The sequence below is a fragment of the Bombus impatiens genome, unplaced genomic scaffold, assembly GCF_000188095.3.
Source record: "Bombus impatiens unplaced genomic scaffold, BIMP_2.2 scf_0891, whole genome shotgun sequence".
NCBI lineage: Eukaryota > Metazoa > Arthropoda > Insecta > Hymenoptera > Apidae > Bombus > Bombus impatiens.
In genome coordinates this window covers 40,153-51,175 of record NT_177310.1, presented here as the reverse complement: position 1 = coordinate 51,175, position 11,023 = coordinate 40,153, and the positions used below count along the sequence as shown (strand labels likewise).

General features: G+C 40.9%; 1 long non-coding RNA gene across 1 annotated transcript in view; it reads right to left on the bottom strand.

The window, feature by feature from the left end:
• Positions 1-7,252, bottom strand: part of LOC117152241 — a 10,378-nt gene extending 3,126 nt beyond the window's left edge. The window contains exons 1-2 of the long non-coding RNA XR_004462557.1: positions 7,017-7,252; positions 4,582-4,583 (exon numbers count right to left, since the gene is read on the bottom strand). This is a non-coding gene — a long non-coding RNA (uncharacterized LOC117152241). The remainder of the gene's footprint in view (positions 1-4,581; positions 4,584-7,016) is intronic.
• Positions 7,253-11,023: the final 3,771 nt, after the last annotated feature.

The following is an 11,023-nucleotide window of genomic DNA, read 5'->3' as shown; positions in this document are numbered from 1 at the left end:
GCACGGGACCGTCGGATTTGTTGGTGACGATTTTAGTTAGGCGAGTGAGGGAATAGGCTTCGTTAAATTGGTTAAACGAAGGGTCTTCACCGCCCTCGAGAGAAAGTGGTTAGTGGGAGGAAAGTTGTAGCATACGTGAGAAAAACTAACTTTCCCTTGTCAAGCCGTGGTAGACAATAGACTTTAGAAATTCTTCGGAAACAGACGTTTGTTTGGTTTGAAGGACCTCTACTAGGAAATTCCTGAGATTTATGGAAGATACTTGAGACTAGTGAGGGTATGCCGTACGGAAGAGCGGACATCTGGTGTCCGTCTGGCCCGCGGTGTGTGACCTGGGCCAGGCAGAGGGTCGCCCGGCGTAACAAATTGCTTCGTAAAACGCAACTTTGGTTAACACATAGAAGCAAGGAATTATAATTTTCTCTGTTCAAATGGTCTTTATTCTTTCGTATCTTTTTTCTGTTTAACTGTCTCTTGGTACCCGCCTTTTTATCATTCCTCATCTGATTATCGATTGTTTATACAAAAATTGAAATAAATTAATGCATTTTGGATACTTCAGATAGTGATAGTGATGTTTTTCAAATTCGACGCGCAACATACGTTTTAACATTAACATGAATTGCCGAAGAAATTTATGTACAACGTGATTTCCCTGAGTATACAAAAAAATCTGGACCTCGATGCTAAATAACAAAAAGACGGTAGAAAGAATGAGAAATGCGTTCGATAAAACCATTTATTTTTCATTCTTACAATATCTTTATGAGTAGTGTCGGCGAATCTGATAAAATGCTGTATATCTATCTCGATGAACGAAAAACAGTGAAGTACTGGAAAAAGGTGGCATTGAACGTAATCGGCCGCATGGATTTCATTTACAAAAAAAAAAGTTGGTGCAAAATCAATGGCTCGATTATAATTCATTTCGAAAGTTATTTTCGGAATTGAACGCGAGTGGATGGAAGAAAAGAAGAAGCAACATTTTCAACGTGGTGATAAGGGGGGCGGGGGAACGTTTGGTTTCGTAAAAGTGCTAGATCGTAATGCTTCGTTTGCAGCAAAAAAGCTAGGAGAAAAAGAGCTCATTTAATTTGACCCGACTTTACGATATCTCTCGATGAATTCGTTAGACTAAGCGACTTTAATTTTAATCATCAGACCTCTCGATATATAACGTTTGATTCTTCAGAAGGGATTCATTGCCCTTCGATTCTTTTCGTTGTCTTCTCTGGAAGATGACCCCCACTACGTTCGGATCACGCCACCGTTTGCGCCTATGATCACGTATGCCATCTTCTTTATGTGTATGAAGTAACGGACCGAAATCGACGTTTCTACAACTCGCTGCTTGGTGACAACTATGCGCTTGTCACGTAAAGTTGGTACTTGGGTGGTAGTCTGAAGGCTGAGTCGTAACCCAACTACTTATTTTCCTTTATAAAACTTTATTATAAATGTTAACACTTACAAAATAACGCCGAACCGGAGAATAGGGGTTGTATGAGTACAGCAACTAGAAGAGGAACAAGAACTGCCCGAGCTGGGTGAAGTCTCGGTTTATATACGTTTTGGTTTTAAGATATTGAGGGACTAGATGTAGGTTATGATGTGGAAAAGTGTCCGAAGGTCGGGGGTCCATATCCTATCTCTGATGTGGACTAAGGTGCGTCACAGCCTTGGTGTATGCTATGATGATAAGGTGGTGATGTGTCCAAAAGTGTCCGAAGGTCGGCGGTCCATGTCTTATCACTGATGTAGATTGAGATGTGATTGATGTCACACGCTCGTCGATACATTGTATATTTTCCGTCGAGCAGATGAGACGATCTGTCTGCTACACTGTAATGACCGCGAGCGACGGTTAGAAGTACGACCTATAGTAAGCCTCGTGGCGTAACAAATACTAAAATAACGAGAGCAAGAGATTGCTGTTGTAACCCGTCAAATATATTTGGAATAAGTTAAACAAATAAATAAATAAAAGTACAAAAGACGCTCGTTGACTGTATTCGCAACGATAGTATATGTTCGCTCACGGAAAACCCGATTAGTAGATGTTGATCGCTAATTCGTGTCACTCGGTATATACTGACTCGCTCGCGATCGCGTCAGTATATGGACAATAATTTTGTATTCCGTACATTGTGTTATTCTGGGATAAATATTTACCCTAAAAATGTCAAGACCTCTCAAAATAAAATTATAAAAAAAATAACGCAATTATAAAAAAAAAATAACGGACATAGAAGAAGACAGTTCAGTGTGCGATGAACAAGAAACTTCAGCAACTGAAAATGACATGGAAACACATGAAAAGCTATTTACAACCGAATCAGAATTGAATATTATAAATAAGCATTTACGTAAAGGTAAAAAGGAAAGAAATTACCGTTGACAGCAGAGGGTGAGACTGGGACCGATGGAACAGTTTGAAAAGAGATAGATGCAAGTCTCAAACCTGGCAGGACATCAGTTCATAATATTTTTAGGGATATGCTAAACGGCATACAATAAAAGGACAAGTAAAGACGGCATTTTATCTTATCATTGATCACCGTATAAGGGATCATATAATAAAATGTACGGAAGAAGAAGCATTTAGAGTATTGGGGACTAAGAGGGAGCTAGATGCAACCAAACTAGATGCATTTATTGCTCTGCTATATGCCCGCGGTGAGGCAAAAAATTTAGATGTCTTATATATGTGGAATAAAATTTGGGGACCTGCATTTTTTTCAAAAGCAATGAGCAGGAATGACTTTGCTGAAGTTATGAGATTTATACGATTTGATAAGAAGAGCGAAAGAAGCCAACGTTTACGAACCAATAAATTTGCAATGGTATCTACAAAATGGTATGTAAAAATTTACAGAGAATTCACAAAATTGTTATAAACATGATGCATACATTACTTTAATATAAAGGATCGTGGGGAAAAACCATGCAATAAAACTATCAACAAGTTCAGATTCATCGCTACAAAAAGCTTGTTAAGTAAAAAATTGTAAAGGTTACAAAATTACGAAAATTTGTTTAAGATGCGGTAAATATTTATGTGAGTGGGGATAGGTCGGGGAAAAATCACACTAGAAAAAGAAAAAACACGCATTATTATATATATGTCGGAGTCAGGTTGGCATTTTGGAGCGTTCGATGAACCTTTATTTACTTTACCGTCGCGAATGTAGCCAATCTTTATCAGTATGAATGTGGACACTACCAGAGGCTACGAGTAATGGTAATAGGATGGTCGAGATGATGGTGACAACGAATTCAGATTTGATAACGAATCCACTGTCCACGGGAGGACTAGTATCAACGTGCTACTCGATTCGGGCAACTTCCCGATAACTCAATCGGCAATTCGTCCAACGACTCACTAACCAACTAACTAACTCTAACTCTAACTCTAACTCCCTTAATCCAAAAGAGGTTGCCCTTATATACCCCTGTCCCCGCTTCTCAGGTTAATCTTTGTTTTAAGGAGAGCCATATAATCATTTCATACCTCTGCCAGGTACATGTCCCTCCCGTGACCGTCCGGTGACCTGCTATGTCACTGCCAAACGCATCGTCATAAAGTCAGATTGGAACATTAAGACTATTTCTTATTTTTATTACTTAAGGGCGGCTATAGTAAAAGTCTGGACTAGTGTATTAGGGTTTTTTCCAACATTCCGAACGGGAAATCCCGCTGTCTTTCCCTCTCCGACATATATATGGGTTTAAAAGAAAATAGGGAAAAGTTAAGGAAGTGGATTGGAGATAGAAGTGGAAGAATTTGGCAGAAACCAGACCGATTAAACATGCGGAACATAATATTCAAAAGAATAGAAGACAGGAGGAGCACTTAAAGGATAAGACAAGGATAGGAGTGGTGATACTGAGGCAAGTTTGGGGGATGAGAAAAGGACATTCAGAAAGAATTAGGGAAGGAAAGCATGAATGTTTGATAGGTTAGTTTGGTCAACGATGCAGTATGGGTCAGAAATTTGGGAATAGACGGAAAAAAGAGAATAAAAGAGTTACAGAGAGGTATCAGGTATAAACCGTAGGAGTGAAATGGAGGACATCTAAGTCTTGACATCTAACCACAATTAGAGTGGAACTCTAAGAGCGAAGTTAAGGAAAAGGCGGAAAGAAAGGTAATGGATTTTGAAGAACGGTTGAGGGAAGGATGGGAGGAGTGAACTGGCAAGGAGATGCTGAAAGGAGGCGAGAAGAGAAGGAAGAAGAAGAAAGAAGAAGAGCTGAAGAGGAAAATAGAGAATGGGGGGAGGGGGAGGTTACGGAGTATTGAGGTTATTCGGTGTGTAAACAGAGAAAACACGTGGATAAATTGTAAGGTAGAAAATATATTTAAATAGAAGTGTAATAAGTAAAAAATACAATTTGAGCTGGTCCAGATCCGCACGCTAGCTGTGTTACCTAATAACTGAAAAACCCCGAAGCCAACGTCGCCTGTCTACTGTTTATGGCCTGACTTCGTCGCAGTCTTTTGTCTACACGCTGTCGATGGCTTCAGTGCTTGAGAAAACTAAAAAAGACCAGATGTAGAGTTTTCTTAGAAGTGGTAACCACTTCAACACGGAGGAATAACAGAAAGAAGAGAAAGAATAAGGCAATCAAAATATAATAATTGGTACAAATGGATAACAGGAGAAGGTTTGATGTAAAAGCAGATGGAAGAGCGTTGCAATATTTAGGTTAGAGAACGATCAGAGAGGAGGGTTGAGAGAGAAAGAGGTATTGGGAGGAAGAGGGGAGGAAATATAGAGTGTGCAAGAGGACAAGAAGAAACGTGGGCACACGTATACGAAAGGTGCAGAGAAAGAAAAAGTGAGGCTGGTATGAAGTAGTTAAGGAATGTTGAGTGAAGAGGAAGGTGAAGAGTGCTGAATGGCAAAGGTGGAGGAGGTAAGGGATACGGTGAAAAAAGCGGGAAGAACGAATAGTGACACGGAAAATAGATGGAAATTGACGGGAAAAGATATCGGAATGAAGATCCAACACAATTAGATTGTAAAGGAAGTCTATGTTAGGCTCACGTGTGCCGCAAACTCTAACTTTGAGGAAGCGCAGGAAGAAAGTATATGCATGCACTTGGGCCTCTCTCTCACTCCCACTACATCTTCTGCACTGGACAGATGCTAGGATTGCAGAAACTATCACATACCTCTTATTTCTTTCCTGATGTCTCCAATTTCGTGTTATTTCTCTTGGACGACGTGGGAGGCAATCTTCTGAGAAACAAATAAAAGTAGTTCACACCAGAGATACTGAACACGATACAGGAAGCTCCAAAGTTCACGAAATGTGGTCCTTCGCAGAACACCAACTCGACAGTTGCAGTATCGTGCAAAAGATTCCTTCTAGGGAAATCGTCAACGTTGCTTTTCATTAAACATAGATGAGGTATTGACATACGCGATATGACATAATAAGCGACTAGTTACTTAGACCTTCTATTTTACCAAACCGGTAAATATCGTATGTAGCATAATATGATTTCCTGACTAACATGCTATAACAGATTTTACATGATATGCCCCTTCTTGATAGACTGGATCGGTGGTTCATCATGCATGATGGTGCTTAACTCATTTAACGTTCGGCGATATTTAAATTATAATTTCCGAGAATAATGGATTGGATGTGGTGGGCCAGTTTATCCCCCCCTCGGGCACCTGATTTTAATCTTGCAGACATTTTTTTTACAGTGGGCGATCAGTTCAATTGTAACTATTCGGTTCGAGTCGCGAATTTTGAACGATATTGACGCTCAAAGTGGAGGGTTGATTAAAGAGTTCTAGTGTGATTGTGATTTCGAATATTTGTTTTGAAGAGTTTCATGACTGTGATTTGTAAGTGATTAAAGTGTGGTTTGAGGTGTCTTTTGAAGTGTCTTATATGATGTCATTAGCATGATTTATCATGAAGTATGTCTGGCGCTTATTTGCTAGGTAGTCAATCTAGGGAGTATGTTTTCGTCAACGATTTCTGCGACGTGGGAGTCTATGTCTGTCCAATTCTGTGACTTTCAAACTGTCGTCAGCGTCTTGCAAGCGGTGCGTATTGCGTGTACCTGGCCAGGGTTAGTTGCGTGGCGTAAAGTCCCGTTAGCGACATCGACCGGTGGTCTATTGTCGAATTCTCGTCTGATATCGAAGTTTATGATGCGTCGCTTGCTATTGAACAGGATCATCGAACGCTTAAAAATGCTCATTAAGTTATTAAAGTGGTCCAAGTTTACTTTAATGTGCAAACTTTGTAATGTGTGAACATTAATGTGAACTCCAATGTGTAAACTTTATAATGTGCAATGTGAGAATTTCCTTCTCAAAAAATAGCAGATGTGCTACCGATATCGTAAACTTGAGATAGTCTTATATCCTACACGTGCTGCCACTCTCAAACTGTCCCGTCCAAAAAAAAGTAAAATCTGTATGCTCGCATGTAATACATGTGTTGATCAGATACGTATTTTACACGCGTGCGAATGTATAATGAATGTCTGAAAATCTAACATATATGTCGGGTTCACGTTATGATTAGGGTTAAGGACGTGAAACGAATCTTCATTTGGATTACACATTGTTGTTATGCAATAGAGAAGACATTGACTAGTGCAAATACGGTTATTGCAGAATTTGACAAGTAACCGTGGTAATTAGATACTCGAGAAGCTAATGACAATGATCCTAGATTCAATAACAAATCCGCGGTCAACGGGATAACAGAATGCGCTTTCTTCCAAAGCCCAAGCCGTACTCGACTTACTTGGCCACGGTACAAGTATTACTAAACTAATCTTTGTGAAAACGTGGAACATCCACCAAGCGTAAAGACGATAAGTTACTCGCTAATACGACTTCACGAGAGAATGACTTTCACTTGTCAATTCTGTAATATCTACACATGTGTTAAACGTTACTTCGATTGTATAACGACGATGCATAATTCCAGTGAAGATTTATTACCCTTTCTAACTCTTATTATAACGACGACCCGACATATATATGTCAGAGAAGCGTCAGGAATAGAGTTGTGAGCATTTGCTAGAGCTCCATTGGAATGGCCATCGCTGTGTTATAACGACGGTACGGCCTGATACTACGAGTATGAACACTACCGATTCGACAATCAACAGCGGCGATTAGGCACTCGCGACACTAGTGATAATGGTCTTAGGTTTGATAACGAATCCACGGTCAACGGGAGGATAGATATACTTGCTCTAACTCAAACGTGTACTGATCGTAAGACGCTACTCCCTTCCTCGATGAGGTCTCAATAAGGAATGAATCTTCGTCCCAACGACGCCATTGAGACAAACTCTGGTGGGGTGTCTAAGTACACAAGATCCTCGGATCGACGTCGCTGTCGATTGGTCGATTTTGGGACACAAGCTGCCTGTCCGTTTGCAAAAATCTTAATTGCTGGAAAAACCCGCGTTTTATAGCGGGTCCTCGGGCTAACTGGACTTGTGCTGTGTACGTGTCTCAACATCAGGTATTCATTGTCCGAAGGAACCATTGGCATGTTTTACTGTCAGATACCTCTATGGGTATTTCCTTTAATGAGGGTCATACTATCGCTCCATACCTTTGTTAGATGAAGCGCCCGTCCCGTTGACCGCGGCTACGTTCGGCAGCTGATGGTCGCCTTGAGCCCAAGTTTATTATGACCAATCGCCAACAAGTACAATTGGGCAGAATGACGGCAAATTGTTTAGTTACAACTGTAAGCCGTAATTACAATCTTACGGACTTTCCCGAAGTTTCAGAGGGGAGGCTCCGGTGTCCTTTCATCTCCGACACATATATATCGGAGATGAAAGGACATAGGGGCCTTTCTTTTGGAATGTTTGGAAAGGTCCTCAATACTTTAGTTCAGACTTTTTATTATAGCTATACTTAAGTAATAAAACTCAGAAATAGTTGTTTATGATTTAATCCGAGTTGGGGGTCCGAGATTTATGACAGTGGGCTTGGGCTCGAAGTGATATAACGAGTCGCTGAACGTAGCCACGGTCACGGGAGGGACGTGTACCTAACAGAGGTATGGAGTAATTATATAGCTCCCCTTAAAAACAAAGATTGAGCCGAGAGGTACGGAGAGGAGTATATGAGGGCAGTTCCACTTGGACTGCAGGGCAGTTCATTCAGATAAGTTCTATTTGTACATTGAATCACACCTGAATCGTGTATCGCATTCGTCATCCCGTTGACCGTGGATTCGTTATGGAACCTAAATTCATTGTCATCGACATCTCAATCATCCAATCGCAGTTATTACTTGTTACACTCTGTAATAAGCACATTTGTACCAGTAAATATCATCTACAGTATATCACAAAGATGGCCAATTCACGTGAAGATTCATTATACACCCCTAACTCTAATGATAACCCGACATATATATACTACTGCTTTCATCCTCACTTGTTTTTCTTTTTTAAATTGTAGAATTTTTATACAAATATTACAATTAAGTACTAAGTCTTTGCTAATCTTATTTTCTACAGAGATTGGTGTTGCATTATGAACTAAAGAGCGACTGGTCAGGTTCAACCGATCGGTCGATATATCTTGAATGAATTAACACTCAAGGTGAAGGAGGTTTAATAAATCAAGTGTTAGTGTAATTTGGCACTTTATTTGCACTTGTTTTATACAATCAATGTTCGGTGATCTGAACACGACGGTTGTAAGATCTTGTTGAGACTCCAGTATTTTATCCGCACGGTTCGACGCTCTGTTGATGACTGTTCTCGTATTTTGTTGATACTCCCCACCAGCCATTGAGTCTCATCCGTCCATCGTGCCTTTCCGGCCGGTGATTTTCCCTGGGTTTTCCCCTAACTTTTGAGTTATCAGGTTTGTAGCTCGGGGAGGACATGTAATTCGGGCTTTTCCAAAGAAGAACATACCGCCCCCCGTTAAACGGTCCTGTTCAAAAGTTGCCGGTAATGATGTATATTTATTCCGTATCTTCCTGTTTATCGTCGTCGATAGGTAATGGGGCTATTTTATTGACCCTGCGATTGTATCCTCCATTAATTGTTCTTACGGTAACTACTCGGGTGATCCCATCAGTTCCTGGGTGTAGATTTATTATCTGAACCACAGGCCACTGAAGTGGATGGGCGCTGTCTTTCTTTAATATGATTAGCGCGTCTTTCTTGAGTTCCGTCGTTTCCGGTTAGTATTTCTAGAGTTTCTGATTTCCTCGAGTAGACCATCTCGTTCATATTTACACTTATCAATTTCGATGTTGATCTTCTTCAAAATCGAATCCAAGGTTGCAAATTGTTTCAAATACTCGTTAGATTTTATTGCTCTCCCTAGAGATAAAGGACTAAGTCGGTTGCTAACTTTTGTAAATCCGATGTGTAGTCGCTGTAAATTATCGTTCAATTCGCTGATTTTCTATATGTATTTTAAGCAATCCGGATAGCAGCCATCCCCTTCGTTGCTCATATATTCTCCGCTGTAATCCACCGCCGAGGAAATATCGTTGGGCATCTTGGTTATTCTTTGGATCTTTGGTGCCGAGTCTCTTGAACAGAGTAACCACGGAAGACGAGATCAAAGGTGGCTTTTCTTCCGCTTTTTCAATTCCTCCCAGTCGATCGGACGCAGATGATTGAGCTTTCACTGGCGTTTGTAGACATCCTGGGTCACTGTGTCGATATTTATTCGTTGTTAGATTGTTCCAAGGTTTGCTTCTTGATATAGTCGTCGCAATCGGCGTGATATCGTCCTCTTGTTCCGCGTAAAGCGGACTACCCTGCTTTGACTCAGTTGTCAGAGGGCTGTTGCGCTTTGCATTGGCCAACCTAAAGCTTAGTTTGTTTCTGGAACGTGCCATCGTGCTGGAAATTTGCAAGGAAGTCGATGGTACATTATATCTAGCGAATTTGTCGTTGGGAGACCAGGTTGATGCGACTGATCGGTAGTCTTTCAATTACCTTCGTAATCCGAAATCTTATCTCCGGGCGAACTTTGAATCGTACACCACATTTATTATGTGTGGTAGCTTCTTCGTGACTGTCTCGCCCGTCACAATTCAACCTATTTCTGCGTTCCGTAATTGCATGTGTTTATCCGCAAAGTTGACCCTTCCTCCGCGAAGGATGTTCCAAAACAGTTGAGGTCCAATGAGGCCGTCAACGCCAGCTGACCGATGGAACTCTGGATCGGCTAATGGAATATTTCTTGATAAATCTAACTCATCGTCATCAATATCTTCTGATGGAACTGATTGCGACACCTTGTCCATCACCAAAAATGTTAACTCTGCCGTATTCTCACTGATTCGCGAGTGAACTTTCGCTCGAGTCATTTGATTAATGTATCAGGTCATCTAGTTGGTGCCACATAGAAGTACGTCGACTCTTTGTATGGTTAACCCTAGATGCCTCTATGTGTCGTTAGTCAACAAATATGCCTGTGAGCAGGAGTTTAACAGGACTCTCCACCGTTATATTTTCCAGCTCTGATCACCGAGATTTGTGACAGCTGTAGATAAAAGAACATTCGGAACATCTTCGGTGATAGACATGCTAAATTAGTTCGATTTGGCTGCCTTGATTTATCTATATTAGCATGCAGGACAGTGCGGTGCCTTTTACATGCAGCTACCAAATGTACATTCTTCCAAGGAATGTATGTTACGCAGGCAATTGGTACAGAGGTTTCTCTCTCTCGTTCGTTTAGATCTCCGGGAAACTGACAGCGATAAGAATTATTTGCAGTTTTGTGCTGTGTGAGATCTGTTACAAAAATTGCACGTGATTGGAGGTTGGGCGGCGAGGGTCTGATTTGGCGTTAGATTGCGTATATCGCTCTTGGCTGTTGACACGTACATTATACGGAAGGATTGTAGGGTGTGATGGTGCTTGATATGTGGAGCCTATCTGCCTTAATACATTGCAGCGATCGTGCAAATGGTGAAATAGTTCTCCAACGCTTGGAAAGAGTTTGTGGTCTATTCTTTCCTTCCATCGTAACTGTGT